This window comes from Macaca thibetana, chromosome 4 (assembly GCF_024542745.1).
Source record: "Macaca thibetana thibetana isolate TM-01 chromosome 4, ASM2454274v1, whole genome shotgun sequence".
NCBI lineage: Eukaryota > Metazoa > Chordata > Mammalia > Primates > Cercopithecidae > Macaca > Macaca thibetana.
This window is the reverse complement of record NC_065581.1, coordinates 79,193,675-79,217,198: the sequence shown is the minus strand read 5'-3', so window position 1 is coordinate 79,217,198 and position 23,524 is coordinate 79,193,675.

The window sequence follows — 23,524 nt, the reverse complement described above, 5'->3', positions numbered from 1 at the left end:
GATGGTGAGGATTTCATGTGTGTGTGTTATCCCAGAAATATTATATACATGTCCAATAAAGTTTATTAATATGTCTTCCCCTTTTACATAAAGATACCATGCTGTACACATTGTTTTGTGCTTTAAAAATATGTGTTGTCTCTTGGTGACCTTTCCATATATGGTTCTTTTTTGTTTTTTAAGTGCAAGTGCATCATACTGTGCTGACAAAATGTAGCCAACCTGCTTTTAGTGGGTATTTAATGTTTCCGATATTTTGCTACTAGAAACAATGCTGAAATGAATAAAGTTGTACACATGTCACTGTACATGAGTGTGAACATAACTGCAAGACAGAGCTTGAGAATTGGGACTGCTAGGTGAAAGGTATATGTGTTTGTAATTTTAATATATATTGCCAAAATGACATTACTTCTGCCAGAAATGTGTGAAAATGCCTGTTTCTTCACCCCTCTTAAACTTTTTGCTTTTTGCCAATCTGATAGGTGTAAAACAGTATCTCTAAGTTTAACCGAGCATCTTATGTGCTTAGCCTAAGAGCCATTTAATGTTGATTATTTTGAAAATACAAATCAGATCATATAATAATTTCTTGATATTGCTGATAAGTCTTTACCCTTGGACACAGCTCAAAGTCCCAAGGTGGTCTTTCCTCTACCCTCCAGCCTCCTTTGTCACCTCACCTCTTTCCCACACTCAGTGCTCCAAGCTCACTGGGCTTCTTTCTGTTCCTGGAACAATGTCCTCTCTTTTGCCTCTGTCTGCAATACCCTTCATCTCAGGCTTCACGTAGTTAATAACTGTTGTCCCTAAAGACTCAGCAACTCAGAGAAACCCTCCACACTGTCCGCCTCCATATGCCTGGGCTTAGCTCCATTAGGTTCTTGTGATTTTTTTCCATCTCTAGCACAGTTCCTGGAAGGATGTTGGCCCTTAATACATATTTATTGGATGGATGAAAGACTGAAGGTCGCTACAACTAAGTTTCCTTTGTCATTAAAAAAATATATATTCTGATTTCCAAGCAGAATTTCGGCTGCCAAGTGAAAATTTCCAGATAAATTTATCCTTTTGCTATTGCTATCCACAGATTTCCTTTTCTGTTTTTTATTTTTCCCCTTAATTAAAAAAAAAAATCCTAGAAATAAAAGCCTCTCAGAGTTCATGTAATTCAAACTCATTTTTCTCTGAGATGTGATTATTTAAGGGCAGCATGTTTTTTGCTGTGGCTTCTATTAAAGAAAAGATCAAATGTTTTGAGATTCTATGTAGTTCTAACTTTCTTTTAGTGAGAATGGAAAATATTTGACTTGTCCATTAGTAGGAGCCATTAAGGCTGATCGGCTTGAGTTGGCCATTGGGGCTCAGAACCCGATTTCCTTCAGTATGCGTGTATCTCATGGCTCCAGTTTGACTCTAAGTGAAACTGATTTTCACATCATGCTTTAGGGAATGTCTGTTCTGGTACATACAGAGAAAGCTACACTAAGGGGAGTCGGTAGGTCTTGTTACTGATCCTGATGCCATTGGTTGACGACTAGCCATAGGACTGGAAAGTTCTCTCACCAGCAAAGCAAGGTATTTAGATTGGTTACTTACTAAGCTCCATAGTTCTGATATTCTCTAATTTTACATATCTTTCTGTTAAACTTTACTAAAACATTTGACATCTTCCATGGGAAAAAAAAAAACTATTTTCTAAGAATTCAGTTTTACTAAGTATGATTATTCATTCATTCATTTCCCAAATGGTTCCACATCTACTCTTGGACAAAATGATGACAGATTGAACAAAAAAACCAAATTTATGAGCTAATGGCAGCCACTTTTTTTTTCATGTAGGAACTCCATTCCCTTGAGAATCCCATTCATATGTTTCCAGGACTCACTGCGAGGTGTCCTCTGTGAGTTCATGATCTGTGTGGATCATTTCTAGTTCCCGGTGCCGGTCTAGGAATGCGGTGAGCCTGAGATGCTCCAGCATTCCTGTCCTTGTTTTTACCATGCTGAAAATCCTTTTCCACAAGTTTTTTTTTTTTTTTTTTTAAATCTTCCCCTGAGCTGAAGCCTGAGGAGTAAGGATGTTGTTGCAGCTGACAGCTGAGCGGACACAGTGGCCATCGTCTCTCTGAGGCCCCAGAATTCAGCTCCCTGCTGATCTTTCCAATCACCTATGTCCTTACTCCTGAGGCTGAGGAGTAAAGGACACTCTAAGATACAGTGATGTGCTCTATGAAAATGCACCAGAATTAAGGCAGATTAGGCCTGATTTGTCACCCAACTTAGTTTATTCATCTACTATTCATTTATGCCTCACTTACCAGAAGTAAGGCATAAATTCCAATTGTGGACATGGTTGGAGCATTTTTTTCAAGGAGACTTTTATCCTTAGTTAGGCCAATGATTGCAGCATAGAAATGAAGGAGTTTGGGCTAGGAGTAGGGTGAGTTTCACTTAGGTTCACCTGTCAGCTGTCTCAAATTTTAGTTTTGGCTAGCCAGGACCCTAATTATAAATTCATTCTATAAATATGTTAAATGTATTTTTATAAAATTATCTGTTTTTGCCAGACACTGTTTTAAGGGACAATTGAGTAAGTTAGAGTATATAAAATATAGCTACAGCGCTAAATAACTTATACTCACATTAATAAGTAACAATCAATAAGAGTGATAAATGTCAATATGAAAAATTTAAAAAATTAGCATCTATTTAGGGAAATGTTATTTTCAGAGGCTGAATAGAGAAGGGATTCATAGGAGTCCTCCTAATGCAGCTGGTCCAGGAAAGACGGGAAGAGTTTGGTTTTTAGAAATGAGAACCAGAGAGATTCAATCAACAAATATGCCTGAATAAGGGCTGCTAGTGCCAAGAGTGAGGAATGTAAAGGGGACTGTGGAATGGTTAATTTTGGCTGAACTGGAGTAAGGATAGGGCAAAGAGATTAGTAGGAAGTGAACACAGCTCTAGATTGTGTTCTTAACAGTTGAAAATAATAATGCCAATTTATTAATAATGGTGAAGTTAAACTTAGGAATTGGGAAAGCAATAAAGAGTATAATAGTACTTTAGATTCTATTTCATCAAATTCATCACATTTAAAAGCATTTTGATACTTAAATAAATTAATTATTCTCTGAAATATTCATATGTATGGAACCCCTGTAAAATACTGACTATGCATTGGGCTTTATTGCTTTACTATTTCTGAATCATGCTGCTTTTTTTTTTTTTTCTAGTGCATTTCACCAAAATTCACATATGTGGTATTGAACATTCCCTTGGGACACTAAAGGAGAGAGTGCTGTAAGCGGGTAGTGGCATCTTGACCTATGCTATGGGCAGAGTCCAGGAGAGGCGAGGCATAATTGTGGTGGTCTGGGAGACACAGGCTGTCTCCTGTGGGAGGGCCACGGCTATCACTTAGAAGTGGCATCTTTCCAGAAGTACAACAATATCACAGCTCAAAGTTGTACATTCTTCCAAAGTCATTTGGGAATGTAAAAGCTTACTCTAACCTATACCACTGGTGCTGTGTTTCATAGGGGTCCTCATAGTTGACTACCGCAACCCTCTGTGATGTGTTCTCCAGGATTTTGTCCCACTAAGGGTCTATCACTGAAAGCCTTTTCTGTACAAATACTGCTCCATTCAGTAGCTGTTACTCTGAGAGAATCTTCTGATTACATAATAATAATCCATTCGTCAAACATTTCTTATAGTTGCCTTTGAGGAGTTAAAATCATTACATCCTTATATGTATGTGTGTGCATATATATGTGTATGTATAAAGTTTTCATATGTAAAATCAAATTTGAGAGAGCTTTTCATTTCATAATTGGAATCTTGGCCTCCAATGTGAATCTTCTTATGACTTACAAATGTAATGTAAGAATCTTTTGTGTTTTGATGGGAAGTAGATCAGAACTCCAAGAAAATTTTCCTGGCACCTGGTCTCACGCAAGGGCAATAAGTAGGTCAAAAACCTATGAGACCTGCAGAAGAAAGATGGGCTCTGCTCCCAACCTCCTCAAAGCTGCCCAATGGCCAAGAGTAATTCTAAACTCATGTATGTGGAAGCTGTGAATATCAGTCCAAAGAAACATGGAGATGCTATTTCAGGGTGTTTCATTCCAAAAATGTGGTTTCTTTTAAATGTGCAATAGTGTACTGCCCAGGTTTGGTAGAAGAAAAAAATAAAGATGGATATATGTAATTAAAATAAAACCAGGGCCATAGGAGACTGTTTATAGAACAGTAAAATGTTTTTACAGGAAAAATCTGAAAAATCTCAGACCCAAAGGAGAAGCTATTTATTTTTCTTCTATATAATTTATCCAATGTTGAAGTTGCATCAACCCTGGTGGTGGGGTCTGCAGAGGCAGAGGCAGGCTTCTTTGTCAGCACCAAGGCATATTGCATTGTTATTAGCCCGTCTTCTGTCATTTCACCTGGCAGAGACTGCTTGAATTCTCTCTGACCTTTGGTGAAGAGACTCATTCTCAGCTGACGATACTGACAAATTGAACCAGCATCCCAGGAACATCTTACTGCTCAGTGGTATGAAGTAGAATCCTCTGTTAGGATTGTGGGTGAGATGTTGGGGTCATATTTAATAAACTAGAGAAAATAATTACCATCCCACCCATCTTAAGCTTTGATCAACTTAATATTGAGGTGTTGAGGAGTTGGAAAGAATTTGAAAGATTAAAATAATTGGCCAGGTGCAGTGGCTCATGTATGTAAAATCACAGCATTTTGGGAGGCTAAGGTAGGAAGATTGCTTGAGGCCAGGAGTTTGAGACCAGCATGGGCAATGTAGCAAGACCCTGTCTCAACAACAACAAAGCAGCCAGGCATGGTGGTAAGTAAGCAGTGAGGTATGATTGTGCCACTGAGTTCCAGCCTAGGTGACAGAGCAAGACTCTGTCTCTAAATAATTAAATAAATAATCTAAAATTTAAAAGAAAAAATGATGAATTGCAAAAGGTCAAAGATTATGATATTTTATCGCTGCAGAATCAGAGTCGATTTGTTTCCACCAAATGCTTTTCACCCAAGAGTCCAAACCAATAAAAGCTTGTTCTTTTGGACGTTATTTGTTTCTATTGTCAGCCAATTTAGTGGGAGTTATTTTTGCAGGGGCTTAGGAAGGCCACCCAAGCTTGTTTGGTATTTTCTAGTCATTTCCTAAAGTGTTGAGATCATCTTTCCCTTCTCATCTCATTCCTGACTCCTCACTCTACATTGCCCACAACTTTTTCTCTACTCTGAAGCATAAATTACTACTTTGTCTCAAGGATAACAATGTTTTCTGACCTCAGGGACCACTGATAGCTCATTTGAAGTACTTTCTCTCAGCTGCAGGCTGCCCCTACAACTCACCTATTCTCTTCCTCTCCGGGATGAAGCCCAGAGCTAGGGTTTGCAAATCTGAGCTTTAGCAAAGTCATGTGATGCTCTAATTATAGGAGACATTTGGAGACACTCAAATATTTTGTTGCAACCCCCACTTCCCCCTCCTCATCCAAGAATGTTTTCCCTTAAACTTGAGAGATGAGTCAGAGATAGTGAGAGCTAGAAAAAAACGAGTCTCTCAGGAGAGCTGGCAGGGAAGGTCTGCCTTCAAAGCAAGTTCTTTATGGAAAAAGTTTTTTCTCAAGACTACCAAATATATTAATTATGCAAGAAAACCTTGGATGGGCTATTACTACCCAAATGTGTTAGCGTCTGTCAGCCTGCCAATGTATGAGTCTTGGAAATACTCCTTGCACCGTCTGTTTTTCTCATTGGGCTTGTTGACATACACTGTAGCAACCCTGGCCTTCTCAACTATACCATGTCAAATATCAGTTAAACTTCACTTTCTGTCTTGACCAAATTCCTATGAGTCTGGCCCTATGTTGCCAAGGGGGAATGCAAACTTGGCTCACTGTTCCCTGCCCTTTTAAATATGCTGTCACCCCCTGAGATTCCTCTGTTCAAACTAAGTGCAGACCATTACACAAAGCAGGATGGTCTACTTAGCATCCAGCAAAGGCAAGTGCAATTCCACACGTACGTGCAGTTTTGAATGAGGTGCATAAGAGCACATCCATGGTAAGAGTCTTTGAATCCTGGAAGATAGGGTTGTAATAGGTTTCATGTGAAGTGTATCTTTTGCATTCCCATTCTTTTGAACGTTGGTATCCGAGTATGATATATACAGTTACTTTCTATTGATAAAAATTTGATTAACTGGTCTCTCTGATTGGATAATATCTTTTATAGCATTTAGAGTAGGTATTATTTGAGGAAACTGTAGTTTTTTAAGGAGCATTTTGTGGTGCTTGATTTTTACAATGGGGGAAAACATAATTTCATTTTATTTTCTTAAAGAAACCTTCAATTAAAAAACCCCAATATTAGACTTCTTATTCTCTAAAAATAGGCTTTTCAAATGTGCAGGAGTTAGAAAGGAAGAAGATGATATAGAGGTGGGTGTACAGGTTTTCTGGGCATTCCAAATACAATAACGGTCCAATCTAGGCCCCTAAACCTGTTTTCCCTTCTGTGGTCCCTCTCTGAGACTGGATCTACCACAGGTCTGAAACATCTCATTGGTTACCAAAATCCCACCGGTTCCACTTTCAAGGTGATTGCTCTGCTTGGTCATGGCTTTAATTCAGGTCCTTCCCACTTCCTTCCCCTCACTATTCCTCACTTCTTCTCTAGCTCACATTCTCCCTCCACTTGACAGCTGGAATCATCTTCCTGAAATGCCAGCTGAGACTATTACTTAAATGCTCAAAATCTCTCTGTGCATTTTTATTACCAATAAGAAAAAGCCTTTGCTCCCCAGATGGCCCAGAAAGCCCTTGGAGAGCTAACTGTCTTTTTCTTGCTTCACCTCTTGCTATTCTCTACTCCTGGTACTTTGTTTCAGAACTATTTAATGCATTGTAGTTTATCAAATCTTCAATTTTATTTCTTGCTTCCCTGCCAGTGAAGATTCTCCTTGGAATGTTCGTCCATTTTGTGTGTGTGTGTTGAATGAACCCCTACTTACCCTTTAAAATTTCACTCAGTCACTACTGCCTCTTTGATTTTTTTTTTCTGTATGTTAAATCTTCATGGCTTATTGTATATATTATTCTGTAATATTAATACATTCTAGTTTATTTATCTTTCTTTAGATTTAAAAATCATTTGTGGCCACTTATAGTAGTCATTAAATGTGTATTGAAATGAATATGGTAGAGAATTTTAATGAAATTGCTATTGTAGAAAAAGTACTTGAGAACTTAATCCTAAATCACATTCCCTAGAAGGTGACATTATTTGGACTTGCAAGCCAAGCAAGTAGCCTCAAGCTTAGGGATATATTACATCTTGGATCATTCCAAGCAATGTCTTGAGTGCGAGTGGGCTTATAGAAATAGTCTTGAATAACTGCTTACATGGTACTCATAATTTCATTCACAATATAAAGCTCACATTTTACATGTTGTAATTAATAGGCTGATTACTGACTTCGTTTTTATTTTGCATGAAAGTAAAAAAATCTTTGTATATGTACATTTGGCTTATGATATTTGGCAGAGATATTTGCACTTCCTCATTTACGGTAACTATTATTATATTTGAATCAGTTGCTTTTGGTTTCAGTCTGTTAAGCAGCTTCATTGACTTTGTCTTGCTTGTTGTCTTTTAAAGTTGAACATTCCTATGCCTTTATACTGTCAAAATATTTTTTCATTCCCTACGTAGGGATATTCATCAGTGTCACAATTTTGCATCTGGATGAAATTGTTAAAATATCATCTGATTTTTTTTTTTAAACAGATCAGATAGAAGCAGAAAAGTGTTTTGTAAAACTTTGTACAGCTGTTTGGTGGCCGAGCCAAGCCCAGCTGGTCTCCTGACCTATTTCAAAGCTGGTGCCCTTTCCCCTGCCCATATGACCTCCTTCTATTGGACATCTTCATTGGATCTCTTCTTCTCTCCAAACCTCCTTCAGAGCAATCAGTTCACTTTACCAGATTAGTATCTGTGCTTTCCGTTTCCTCTATGCTCCTGGGTATTGGGGGAAAAATGTTGGTACTTATTGAATTTTCTATTTCTTGTTCTAGATTTCATGTCTCATATTTCTTCTATAAAAGTTGAAACACTACTTTTGTTTTAAAATTCCTGTGACTTGGTTAAGGCTTTCACTTTCCTTTATTTGATTCTGTGGTTTTTCTATATTCTTACTGAGTATATTTTATGTTTACTTAGACCGTCTATTTTTTATTTGTGGAGTTAAAATATGCGATTCCTCTCATTTTTCTTTCCTCCACATTGTCTTTAATAAAAAAGAATTCCAAATTTTGGTTAGTACATTCCATTTCCTTATAAGATGTCATGTGTTATTTTGTCTGGACATTAACATTCTTTACTTAAATGAAAATCTTCTTTATAGAATTCTTGAATATCAAGGTCAGAAGATTCATGATCCAAGCTAATTTCCAGTGCTTTGATTCCTCTCTCTGTGTTAAGCCTTTGCTTGAAGACATCCAAAGATAGAGAATTCAGTATTTCCCATGAAATCCCAACTGCCTCTGGACACACTACCTTTTAGAATCTTCTTTTCATCCAGTTGAATCCATTTCTTTTAGTAATATAATTCTGACCTCAGAGCCATAAAAAACAACTCTTGTTCTACTTTCAGCCAGCTGATTGTGTATTTGAAGGCAGCTTTCATTTCCCCCATGACTGTTCTTCCTCAGGCTAAACATTCCCATTTCCTCCAAACCATGCTCCAATCATTTGGTTTTAAGTTCCCTCCTCCTGCTGATTGCTTTCCCTTGTATGTGTCTGTCAAAGGCCCAGAACTGACTGCCGTTCCCCAGGTGTTTTCTGTCCAGTGAGGCTGAGCTGTCCCTTTCCTCCTGATCTATGCAATTGTGCCTTTCATGATTGGCAGATTACTGTTAATCCACACCAAGCTGTTTGTTGCGGGCTGAATTGTGTCCTTCCAAAGAGATTTGCTGAAGTTCTAACCCCTAGTACCTCAGAATGTGACCTTGGAAACAGGTCACCTTTACAGAGGTGCTCAAATAAAATGAGGTCATTAGGGTGGGCCCTAATCCAATATGACTGAGGTTCTTATGAAAAGGGGAAATTAGAACGTAGTGATAGACATGCACAGAGGGAAGGTGGTGTAAACCCACAGGGAGACGATAACCCTGTGACTACAGTGGTGCATCTACACTCTAAGGAACGCCAGGCATTGCTGGCAAACAAGCTACAACAGGCAAGGAAGGGACAGCTGCCAGAGAGAGCACAGCATTGCTAGTAACTTGATTTTGAACCTCTGGCCCTTAGAACTATGAAATATAAAATTTCCATTGTTTTAAGCTACCTAATTTTTGGTACTTTGTTATGGCATCCCTAGAAAAATTATACACTATCCTTTCTCTAAAATCCCCTGTTTTTTGTTCCCCATTCTCTAATATTTCTTTCCCTCTCTTTTGTAATAATGCTCTGGTTCTTTCAACCCATGGGAAAGGCCCTATTTTTTGATGTTTAATTTTTGTTTGACTTGGCTCATTATTTAAGCCATTTGAGATCCTTTATGGCCTGTTTCCATCACATGGGTATTTGCTATCTGTCTCAGCTTTGGCACTTTCAGAATTGAGAAACCTTTCTCAAACCACAAGTAGAAACATTGCATAGGATAGGAAAGATGCTCTTGGAAATCCCTTTAGGTTGACACTGACTTCTTCACCAAAGTTATTCAACCCATTTTAAAGTCCACTAACTCCCCTTATCCAATTTATAATTCTCTTCCCTGAATACAAAGTGAAATATTTTAAGAGACTCTGTCCAACATCTTGCTGCAATCATGATATGCCATATTTAGATCATTTTTTCTTGCCAACTTAGTAACTCTACCAACAATTAGTTTCATCTCAGTTGATTTATTTCTTATTATCCCTACTTTCTTTTCATGTATTAAAAGGCAAGATTTTAATAATCCAGTCAAGAATCCTGCCCAAAATGAACATCAAATCTTCTGGTTTATGATTTGAGGAATTTGTCTCTCCTCTTTGGAAATGTACACCACAATGGCCCATTCTCTATTTTTTCTGGCTTCTCAAACATTTGTTTCTGAGAACTCTTCCCCCACCCCAAATTGTTCTGTGATTTTGTTCAGATCATGAGACTTAAGTTATTTTAGAGCCACCCTTAGAATATCTATATTGTTCTTGGGTTTTGGGTCTATCTTATCATTATTTCTTCTGACCTTTCCAAGCCTAAGATTGTGCTTCTTGACAAAGAAGATGAAAGCATGAGTTGAAACTAAGTCTTATGCATATAGAAACATGTGATAATAATTATGTCTTAAAAGTTTTTACATTGTAAAATAATAAAAGCATTTCTGACACTTACTCAATTCTCTAGATGGGTAGCTACCATTATCACATATGTTTTCTTGCTTAAAGTTTTACTTGACACGAGGGTCAGTCACTGCATATTTCTTTAAGCATCCTTTTTCTCAGTGTTGGCTATAATTATCCTTTGTCGACTTGATAAAATTTCAGAATGTCCTGGTATATCCTATCACATTTTGACTAGATAATTCTAGAAGATGACAGAATATAAGCCAATACCAATATATAAGTCATGTGCATTGTAGTATACATTTTTATGAGACTGTATCACACTAGAGAAAATAAGTTCCGTATGTAATACGCGAAAACACTCAGTACTTAGCTGTTTAAGGAGTGTCAGATAAAATTTGAGTTGTTTTAGGAAATCAAGTTCAAAATAGGTTCCTTGTCAATAGTAAGACAAATGTAAAAGGCATTGGACCCAGAGTAGATTGTCCTTGTTGACCAGAGCTGCCTATTGCCTAAAGTAGGACATGGCAGTGGATGCATGAAGACCTGACACTAGGTCATCCTCACTGGATGACAGCCTGATTGGCAGCCAAGCTGCAGTAATACAAACAAGGAACAGCAGAGTGTGTGGGTTGGAGGTGGCAGTCCTCAGACACTCTTCAGGCACATGGTTGGCATTGGTGCTGGAGAACTAGGGTAGGTCATATTTCAATTCAATTCAACTAATATTTATTAGGTAGCTGCTATGTGCCTGTTGTCTGAAGTGTTGGCAGTTTTGGTAGGCAATACATAAAGCACTGGGCTGGGTTTGGGTCAGATCATCACACTCTTTAAAGCTATCTTGGAAATACAAAGGCAGGACAATGGGCTTTCCAGGGAAGCTAGGATCCCAGGAATTTATTAGAATAAATGTCATTAAGGAAGTCACAAAGAGAGACCTTGGGTTGGGGAGCTCAGGAGCAGAGAAGTGTTATCAGAATGAGTTATCTGTTAGGCATGCAGAAATGTGACTTAAACAGCATGACGGGCACTCACGGGTCAGCCTTTTGTTAACCCTCTCCCAAGTTAGACTGCGATTAGAGTGTTGGGCAGAGCAGCCACATTTTAATTCTGGTAAGAACGGAATAAGGCGTGGTGGGCAGGAGGGCTGAGAAGATGAGGGAGGCCAAGATTGTTTCCATAATCTTTAATCTAGGAATTGGGTAAGATTGAGCCTGTTGGTGTTTTTTCTAAGTCACCACTAATTGTTTGCGCTATTTCTCTTGCATCTATTTAATATCAAATTGTGGAGAAGATAGCTGAAAGCTACTGATTAGAGTTGTGCATTCCATAAATCGTGCCAGGGAGGGCCTATGACTAGGGGATAGAGCAGAAGAAACAACATTTGGCCATCAGAAAATTCTGGAAGATGTTAATCTTGGAAAATTCAGGCACTCAGTGAAACTCTGAATTCCTCCTGTAATGTTCCTGATACTTTGGTCATAATTATTTCTACACCACTTTGCTATTAACCAGAACCCCTTCTGGCCTGCTAAGCTTTGAACATTGATATAACTTCTGATTATTTTTAAGTTTCCCTTTTATTTCACAAATTTGGCTAAAGGGGATTTTTTTTTTAATCAGACTATGTACTCACTAAACTGACTCTTTATGTAGGATGGTCCATAATTTAAATAACTAACACCCGTTTCCTCTGAATAATTATTTGAGAACATATTTGATAGGCAGAAATACATTTTATCTAATGCTTGAGGTTGCTGTAGTTGCTATCACACATTTCTCAAAGAGCTGGTGAGATAGGTTTATTTTTGAACATATGCTTGATAATGATAGCAAATTGTGCCATTTTTCTTATCAATTTCACTAACAGACTTCTTGATTAATCTGATATTGCTGTCAGAAATGAACTTCACTTTTTCTTAAGAATAAAAACTACATGAACACTGTATTCACTGCCTTTTATGACTTTGCTCTAGTTAATATACAACCAACATGTTTTTAACATTCTCTTATAAGTAAGTGAGAGATTGGAAAACAGTTCACAGCACATTATTTGGCACTGTAAATGTGTAGTGGGTGTTTACTTTGATAAAGGTGAATATTGTTTCACATATTCTTAATGACAACATAATCACTGGTTCTTAACAAAAGCTGTAAAGTCCTACTACCCTCATTTAATCTCTTTCTGCCTTCTTTCCTCTCTCATTCCCTTTCTTTCTTTGATATGTCGACAGCTACTTATTGAGGGCCAACTATGTGATTGGGTTGGGCACTGTACCCTGCCCTGACAGGGCTTACACTCAAGTGGGAGAGATAGCCATTAAACAACTAATTATGAAAAATAATTTATGAGAAATGCTGTCTCTTGCTAATTGGCAACAAGGTTTCTTTCACTGGTAATCTGAAGTCCTTCATTCTGTGACCTTTGCTTGTACCTGTCCTACAAATCCCTGAGCTTCTGGCTAGAGGGAGCCATAAACCAAACTGATTGAGTCTCCTACAATTCACACAGCCATCTGCCCTCACCTGGGGCCATCGGAACTAATAACTTTGTATTATGTCTCTTAAATGTATTTTCAAGACTGCTATTCCTAACCTTTCTACTCTTCTTAATCACAAAACTTCAATTTGCACAATCTCTCTCTCCTTTCATGAGAGGTTAAGGCCAAGAAAATTCTTCAGCTCAGAATTTCTCTGATCTAGCTCAAGATTTATGTTCCAAAATGATCTATTGATTCTCACATAACAGCATTTCTCCTTTTTCCTCTCTTTGAATAAGAAGTATCACTTTTGAGGACTTGTTCTTTTTATCCCATGTCCTGTGATCTTTTCTGGCTGCTTTTTTCCATAAACAGTGTTTTTTTTTTTTTTTTTTTTTTTTTTTTTTTTTTTTCATTTCTCTCCTTCTCTCTCTCATCATTGTTCTTTATTCACAAACTATACAAGGGCCCAAATCTCCTTCACACTTAAAAGACTAGGGCTGGGTGTGATGGCTCACACCTGTAATCTCAGAAATTTGGGAGGCCGAGGCAGGTGGATCACAAGGTCAGGAGATCGAGACCATTCTGTCCAACATGGTGAAACCCTCTACTAAAGTACAAAAAATTAGCTGAGCGTGGTGGTACAAGCTACTTGGGAGGCTGAGGCAGGGGAATTGCTTGAACCCAGGGGGTGGAAATTGCATTGAGCCAAAATGGCACCACTGCACTCCATAAGCCTGGCGACAGAGTGAGACTGTCTCAATCAATCAATCAATCAATCAATCAATCAATCAATCAAAGGCTAAGGGAAACAACAGCAACATCAACTGCCATTAACAAAACCAAAAACATCTGCTAACTTCTTGTGCTGTTAGTTTATCTCACTATTTCCTTTCAGAACATTTCAGCATGCATTGATTACTTCTAATTCCTTACCACTCACTCTTTACCCTCCTCCCTCACTTCAAAATTAAAAATATTTTCTTTTAAAGATGATGTTGAGTGACTAGCCATTTTTAAATTCATTAACTTATCTACGAAACAATTATTTGGCTACTGTCCTGTGACAGGTACTATGATAGGTTGGGAGTAAGACCCCAATCCATGCTTTTGGGGAATATTTGCCCTGCAGTATAACTATTAGTACAAATGTGGCATTACAAGACATGGTGATTCCCAAATACCATAGTCTTTTTTATTCATTTTTGCAGAAATAAATGGTTTCAGCGTATGTGGTTTTTGCAACAATGACTTATACATTCCATTGCATTGTACTATCTAGGTTTGTTCTTACATTTGGGAGCACTCTTTCTCTGCCTCCTTCACTGGCTGTTGGACCTCTCCACTAGTTTTTCCCCTTTTATATAGGCATTGCCTACACTTCTGTCTCTAATCTTTTGAGACATTGCCAGCAATGGCTCTGTTAACTGCTGCAGAAAGACAAAGATCTAGCAGAGTTGGGACTTTGACTTTTCACTGAACACTAGGCTCAGAGGAACAGATGCAGCAGTAAATCATGGGAAAAAATCCAGCCAGGCAGGCAGAGCATGGTATTCAGAGACAAGGCAGATGCCCAGTCAATATACAGCATTAGGAGATGTTATGCATGTAGGACCTGAAGATCTTGATAATTAAGACCCTTGTTCTCCTGAACCATCTCAGTAGTCTATTTTATTTGCCTCTGTGTTCGATTAAACATTCTAACTCCAGACTTATCCTGAGGAAGCATAGCTCTAATAATGCCATTGTCTTTCTAAAACACCTTCAATAACTCCTAGCATTCAAAATTCTCCATGATCTGATGTTTTAAGCCTCATTTGTATACTTTCCCCATTTGGGTATTACATTTTCAAACTGTCTTTCTTGCTAGTTCATGAACATGCGCTATGGGATTTTTCCTTGTTTTTCCTTGCTTTTCCAATGCCTCCTTTTCCTATGACTCCAACCCCACCCCTTCACCCCTACCTGTAGTCATTTTATTTTAAAAAAATTAGCCAATTGCCAGTTCCTCCAATATGCTCCTCAAATTGTCATTCAGAAAAATCGCATCCTTCTCCAAATTTCTAATGGTATTTTTTTCATGTTTCCTTTGACATTTGCCACAATAAAAACCACAATATTTATGTGTTTATCTCTCTTTTCAGGCTGTAAGCATGTTGAAGAAAGAAACCATATCATAAATATATTTGTATATTCTTTAAGTTCTCAAGGTAGTCTTTTGCACACCAAAAGTGTTCAATAAATGTTTATTGAATAATACCTTAAAGTGTGCTTCAAAAGAAAAGTTGTCATTATTAGTTTGTTCTTTGAGTTGAATATAAATTCATCTTCTTTACTGAAAATAAATTATCTAAAATCTGTGTTTTGAATTTAATATTAAGCATATAATCCAGTGAATGACAAGCTTCTCTGGGAAACATTAAACTGAAATTGCTATGTTCCATCTCTTCAATCAAATGTGAATTTTCTATTAAAAAGAAAAATTATACTTTTAGAAGGTTGAGTAGGATGGCACTTTTAAAAGCCTTCCAACTGTATAAATTTAGATCAATTCAAGGAAATTCTCTGACTCTGAGCCCACGTCTTCTTCATTTATTGTCAATTGGAGCATTTTCATTCATTTTAAGTTTTCTTACCTTAGTCCTGTGATCTCTAGAAATGAATGTTAGAGATGAGGACTTAGCCAGATGAGCACTAAGATGGACAGTGGAGCAGAGGTTCTGTTTACAGTCTTAGTGGAATATAACTCATAATGGGGACGCAGGTAAATACAAGTTGTAACTGCTGAGGGAGGAGAAGGAGATTGACAGCAACCAAAAAAAACCAAACAAAAACAACAACAACAACAAAATCCCCAGTTGTTTTGATTCAAGAATGTTCAGCTATCAATGCTTAATTTTATCATTACTAGACTGGTCAAATATAACAGCTGGAGATGCAGTGTAAACCCTAGGTATATAGTTCTTGACCAATAATTCACTAAAAATGAGTGTTTGTCAGGCTCCCATCTTTAATCAGCACTAAATAGACACAAAAGTTCACTGAACTACAAAGAGGAGAATTGCTGAAGTCATTGCAAGTACTTCTCCAGCCTTAGGGGAGCTTAAAGTGAATGAAAATGCCTTCTGCTGCACTGTCCATCTCAACAGCCTCCACCTAACTGAACCCTCTTCTCTAAAGTTAGTTTTTAGAGGCAATCATTAAAAAGTCAGGAAACAACAAGTGCTGGAGAGGATGTGGAGAAATAGGAACACTTTTACACTGTTGGTGGGATTGTAAACTAGTTCAACCATTATGGAAAACAGTATGGCGATTCCTCAAGGATCTAGAACTAGATGTACCATATGACCCAGCCATCCCATTACTGGGTATATACCCAAAGGATTATAAATTATGCTGCTATAAAGACACATGCACACGTATGTTTATTGCAGCACTATTCACAATAGGAAAGACTTGGAATCAACCCAAATGTCCATCAGTGACAGATTGGATTAAGAAAATGTGGCACATATACACCATGGAATACTATGCAGCCATAAAAAAGGATGAGTTTGAGTCCTTTGTAGGGACTTGGATGCAGCTGGAATCCATCATTCTTAGCAAACTATCACAAGAACAGAAAACCAAACACCGCATGTTCTCACTCATAGGTGGGAACTGAACAATGAGATCTCTCGGACTCGGGAAGGGGAACATCACACACCGGGGCCTATCATGGGGAGGGGGGAGGGGGGAGGGATTGCATTGGGAGTTATACCTGATGTAAATGACGAGTTGATGGGTGCAGCACAGCAACATGGCACAAGTATACATATGTAACAAACCTGCACGTTATGCACATGTACCCTACAACTTAAAGTATAATAATAATAAATAAATTAAAAAAAAAATAAAATAAAATATGTATATATTGTGGAATGAATAACTTAGCTAATTAACGTATGCATTACCTCATTTTTTTGTGGTGAGGCAATACATATGTTAATTAGCTAAATTTACACTTAAAGGAGAATCATTTAAAATTACTCTTGCCAATTTTAGAGAATGTAATGCATTGTTATTAACTATAGTCATCATAGTTATTATTTCTTGACTTGCTAAATTGTACCAGAGATTTCCCTCCCACTTGCATTTGTGCCAATTTATAGCTGTTTCCTAATAGTTTTAGTCCAAGAAGTATATTTCCTATTCTAGAATATTAATTTGTAGCACTCGCACTAAGGTTCTATTCTCTTTCACACACAAATACATGTACAAACCCTTCTGACATCTCTAGTCCTGTTAAACTTCACTCACTCTCACCTTCCAAACACCACATTGACTACAGCTTCTGAGCCCTGAATCTGGACATGTTGTGTGACAAATGAGTTGTCATTTCCAGAGTAGAAGATGAATCTATCTTCTAGCTATTCATCTTGATTTTTATCTGTAGTCATACAGAATAACTCTTACTTTCTGTTTTGCGTGGTTCTCCTGAATAATTGTGGTGATCAAACCTCTTAATTCTTTTCTTTCCTATTGTAAACTTTCCCTGTTCAGTTAACATTTTTCATTTAATGTAGTTTTCAAACATGTCAAACTTTTCAATCTCCTTATAATGTGTTGATCAGAAATAATGATAATACTAAAGATGTAGTCTGTTTAGTGTTAGGTACTATAGACCTACTCTTTTCTTTTGTGTATACCATATTTTATCAATAGAACCAATATAACATTCACATTTTGACCACCTTATAAAATGTATCTTGGCTTATATTGTACCTGCTTCAACTAAAATCTCAATGTCCTTTTTGTTCAAGTCTCTTGCTATGTGACTGTTTGTTACTTTACAGTACAATAATTTGTAACTTGAAAGTTCTCCTAATACTATGCAGCCATCAAAAAGGATGAGTTTGTGTCCTTTGTAGGGACATGGATGCAGCTGGAAACCATCATTCTTAGCAAACTATCACAAGAACAGAAAACCAAACACCGCATGTTCTCACTCATAGGTGGGAACTGAACAATGAGATCACTTGGACTCAGGAAGGGGAACATCACACACCGGGGCCTATCATGGGGAGGGGGGAGGGGGGAGGGATTGCATTGGGAGTTATACCTGATATAAATGACGAGTTGATGGGTGCAGCGCACCAACATGGCACAAGTATACATATGTAACAAACCTGCACGTTATGCACATGTACCCTACAACTTAAAGTATAATAATAATAAATAAATTAAAAAAAAAAAAGTTCTCCTTAAGTCTGCAGTTTTGGATCATTCAGCAGGCAGCAAACATTTACTGAGCCCCTGCTGCATACATGGCACCATGCTTAATGCTAAGGGATACAGTGGAGGAGCTCACAATCTCATGAAGGAGAGAGAGAGACTGACACATATTTTTAGTTCGGAGTAAGAAATGCAGCAGGAAAGATATCTGTAAGATAGACTTCTACCCAATTAAAGAGGAGCAGGTAGTTATCAACGTGCTAAGAACTTTAAGTAGAAATGGTCAGTCATTGGAGCTGAGGAGAGGTTTAGCCTAAAGTTAAAGATGGGACCATAGTAGACTTGTCATTTTGTACCCTCTTATTCATTGTTTCTTCCTTCGCCTTTGAGGCACAAGCCTTTCCCTCTTTGATACAGCCAGATTTGGATTAGCAATCAACATATGCTCTTCCTGTCTCCCTTACCCATGGGATTGTGGTATGTCCCAGCTAAACCAATATGATATTCACTTTCTGGAATTTCAGTTTGACCAAGGAATTGAAATAATTTTCAGCCAATTTCTTGAAGTTGCCAGGTCCTGGTGAGACTTCTTTCAGTTCCTACAAGCTTGGTGCTGCACTCCATCTAGGTCTATTTTTAAGCCCAAGTCTTTAGCTTCCCCTTCAATTATGTGAGTTACCTCATATCCTTACCACAAATTCCTTTTCAGCTTAAGTTGTCAGAGCCAGTTTTCATTGCTTGCAACTATATAATTCAATTATATAACTTATTGATGCAATGCTGTATAAGCTTAACTTAGTTGTTATTGTCGTCAAACTAGACAGGATACTCTTAAGAGCATAAACTCTGGGATCAGTTTACTGTGTTTAAGTGCTAACTCTATCACTAATTACTCTAATAAATTTAAACAGAATATTTCTTTGAGCATCAGTTTTCATATCTATTGAATGACTTTTTAAATAACCCTATCTGTCTAATGTGTGGTTTTAAACATAAAGGAAGAGAACGTGCATAAAACACTTAGCTTAGTGTCTGGCACTTACAAAGAACTCAATAAATGTTAGAGTGGAAAAGGATTAAATGTTTCAGGAATTAGAATATTACTCAGGAAAGATCAGAGTAGGAAGAGAAGAATTGGGAGAGAGTGGAGTCATGGATTCAGAAGATGAGATTATCTGGTTAGAAAGGGGCAAATGCTACAGGTAATCAAATAAGGTAAGAACTAAAAACAGCAATTTTTCAGCAAGGAAAAAGCCACAAACAACCCAATTCAAAAATAGGCAAAGGATTTGAATAGATGTTTTTTTCAAAGACAGTATCTAAATGGCCCATAAGCACATGAAAAGATATTTAACATCACTAGTCATTAGGGAGATGCAGATCAAAACCCCATGCCACTTTCCACCTATTAGCATAGTAATTATCCAAAAAATAGAAAATAATCTTGATGAGGATGTGCAGAAATTAGAACTAGTTTGTACTGCTGGTCAGAATGTGAAATGGTACAGTCACTGTGGAAAACAATTAGGTGGTGCCTAAAAACTTAAACATAGAATTAACATAAGATCCAGCAATTTTACATCTAGGCATACACCCCAAAGAATTGAAAGCAAACAACTCAGTCTGATACTTGTGCACCAATATTCATAGCAGCATCAGTAACAATAGCAGAAAGATGGAAACAACACAAATGTCTGTCAACAGATAAATATATAAACAAAAGGTGGTATACACATACAATGGCATAGTACTCAGCCTTAAATGAGGGAAATGTTGACACATTCCTTAACATGGATGAATCTTGGAGACATTATCCTAAGTGAAATAAACCAGACAAAAGAAGGACAAATATTGTGAGTCCACTTGTGTGAGGTACATAGGGTAGCTGAATTTATAGAGATAGAAAGGGGATAGAGGTTACCAGAAGCTGAGGGGAAAGGGGACTGGGAAGTTACTATATAATGGGTACACAGTTTCTGTTTGTGATGATGAAAAAGTTCATGCGAATGGAGAGTGGTGATGGTTGTACAACACTGTAAAAAGTACTTAATGCCATAGACCTATACACTTAAAATGTTCAAAATGGTAAATTTTATGTATATATATATTTTACCACAGTAACAATATTAAAAATACAAAAAAATGGCTATGTGCCTTAAGATTTATTTTTTAATTTTGATTGAGAAGTAAATAAATTTTTAAATTTAATAAGTTCCAGGATAAATGTACAGAATGTGAAGGTTTTTTATATAGGTAAATGTGTGCCATGGTGGTTTGCTGCATCTATCAACTCATCACCTAGGTATTAAGCGCGGCATGCAATAGCTCTTCTCCCTAATGCTCTTGCCTCCCCCGCCCTCCCTGCACAGGCCCCAGGTTAAGTTGTTCCCCTCCCTCTGTCCATGTGTTCTCATTGTTCAGCTCCCACTTATAAGTGAAAACATGCAGTGTTGAATTTTCTGTTGCTGCATTAGTTTGCTGAAGATAATGACTTCCAGCTCCATCCATGTCCCTGAAAGGACATGATCTCATTCCTTTTTATGGCTGCATAGTATTCCATGGTATATATAGTACCACGTTTTCTTTATCCAATCTATCATTGATGAGCATTTCGGTTGATTCCATGTCTTTGCTGTTGTGAATAGTGCTGCAATGAACATACATGTGCATGTATCTTTATAATAGAATGATTTATATTCCTTTGGGTATATACCCAGTAATGGGACTGCTGAGTAAAATGGTATTTCCGGTTCTAGGTCTTTGAGGAATTGCCACACTGTCTTTCACAATGGTTGAACTAATTTACATTCCCACCAACAGTGTAAAAGTGTTTCTATTTTTTCACAGCCTCATCAGCATCTGTTGTTTCTTGACTCTTTAATAATCACCATTCTGATTGGCGTGAGATGGTATCTTTTTTTTTAAATTATACTTTAAGTTCTAGGGTACATGTGCACAATGTGCATGTTTGTTACATATGTATACATGTGCCATGTTGGTGCGCTGCACCCATTAACTCGTCATTTACATTAGGTGTATCTCCTAATACTATCCCTCCCCACTCCCCCCACCCCATGACAGGCCCCAGTGTGTGATGTTCCCCTTCCTATGTCTAAGGGTTCTCATTGTTCAATTTCCACCTATGAGTGAGAACATGTGTTGGTTGTTTTTCTGTCCTTGCAATAGTTTTCTGAGAATGATGGTTTCTAGCTTCATCCATGTCCCTACAAAGGACATGAACTCATCCTTTTTATGACTGCATAGTATTCTATGATGTATCTGTGCTACATTTTCTTAATCTAATCTATCATTGATGGACATTTGGGTTGGTTCCAAGTCTTTGCTATTGTGAATAGTGCCACAATAAACATACGTGTGCATGTGTCTTTATAGCAGCATGATTTATAATACTTTGGGTATATACCCAGTAATGGGATGGCTGGGTCAAATGGTATTTCTAGTTCTAGATCCTTAAGAAATCGCCACACTGTCTTCCACGATGGTTGAACTAGTTGACAGTCCCACCAACAGTGTAAAAGTGTTCCTATTTCTCCACATCCTCTCCAGCACCTGTTATTTCCTGACTTTTTAATAATCGCCATTCTAACTGGTGTGAGATGGTATCTCATTGTGGTTTTGATTTTCTGTGCCTTAAGATGTTATAGTTGACCTTTCCTAGTCCGTTTCAGAATGTAAGGGCTAGAATCACAAATTTACAGTGAAAGGAGGTAGAGTCATCAGGAACAGTTGTGAAGAGAAGGATAGAGCAAAAGCTGTAGGGATAATGCAGAGTTAAGAAATAGTTTCTTGAAGATACATTTGGGCACATTTATGTGCTGAAGAGAAGCCAGCAAAAAGAGGGAGGTTGGTTATACAGCAGAAAGACAGAGTCGATAGAACAAGGTCCTGAGGAAGTAAGTAAAGTTCAGTGGGGTGAATGTAACTTGGTAGATTGGGTGTAAGGCTGACAAAGTTTACACTGAAAGCACTTATTCCCTCTGTGAAGTAGCAGGTGTGGCCATTAATGAGAATGAGTCATGTGGAGCTGAAGAAGGGGCTGGAGTTTGAAATAGTCACCAAGGGGGCTGGAGAGGGTGCCGATCAAGAAGAAGTCAAAGGAATGCTGTTCATGGTCAAGGGCACAGGAAATGAGAATCATACGTTTTTGTTGTGATTGCATGTTTTTTTCCATTTGTGTTTAGCATACTGCGGAGGAATGGAGGAAGTAGATTATTGGATTCACTCCGTGTTTAAGGCTTCTAGTGTAGGGGGCTATAGGACACATAGACAAGGAAACTGAAATCCAGTCTTGATGGGAGAATGGTTTAAGTGATGAAGGTCCAGTCTGGTGAGAAGAGGAAATCAAGTGAGGAGGAATAGAGACTAGTCATTGGCAGTTTCACCAACTAAGCCAGTGGAATTCTGCTACTTCTCATGAAATGGATATGGAAAGATCATGGGTTTTAAACCAGGAAGCCTGTGTTCTAGACACAGCTTTGCTACTAACCAGTTACATTGTTTTGAACAAGTCATTTCATGTCTTTGGGCCTCAGTTTCTGGAACAGAGATCAGATGATATGTGACACTCCTTCCAGTTTTAACATTCCAGGACCACAGGTCAGGTGATTCATCTGATTAGTAATTCTTACAGGGGTCTCGAGGGGAAAATCCCTACATGTGGACTTTTTCTTAACACCTAGGATAGAAGTTTCTTAACAAAAAATTTGCCCCTTATACACTGTTAGAGGAAGTAATCCAGGAGTTAGCTAATACTAAGAGGATATCAGAGTTCAAGTATCTAAGACATGTAGCCACTTCTACTCATCAGTGCTGGCATTCCTGTTCTGTGAGTCACCTCAGGAAATCTTAGCTGCTTTCATGAGGGCACAGTCCCTGCACCCCACTCTCCTTTTCCCTTGCTCCTCTTCCTCTGGCTGCATGGCAATGGTCTGTCCTGTAGCATGTTATTTAACAGATCAGAAGATATTTATCAGGGGTTCCATGATGTGCCCTGCTCTATGCTGGGACATTGGAATTCAGGATGGTTATGTGACAGCTGTTTCACCCTGTGAAGACCCAAGCACATGAAATCTTAGCAAATAACATAAAAGAATATATAACGATGTTCCAAACTGAGAAGTAAAGACAAATACTCTAGGATTTCAGCAGTAACAGGTCATCATAGATCTGTAGAGCAAGCGGAATTTGAATTGGGCCTTGAACATTGGGTCAAAATTTGGGAAAAGTCTCTCAATCAAAAATGGATAGCATCAGACTTGGCAGCAAGAAGGAACTTACTTTGGCCTTGTTGGTCATTTGCTGATTCCATCTTTTTGGTGAACTTTCAGTTCATTGACAGTCGCCTTTCTCAGTTTTATGCATCCAATTTCTCTCCATACATCCATTGTTCCTCTTACATTATACAGATATCTGACTGAATACAGATAACAGTTTATGTTTAAAAAT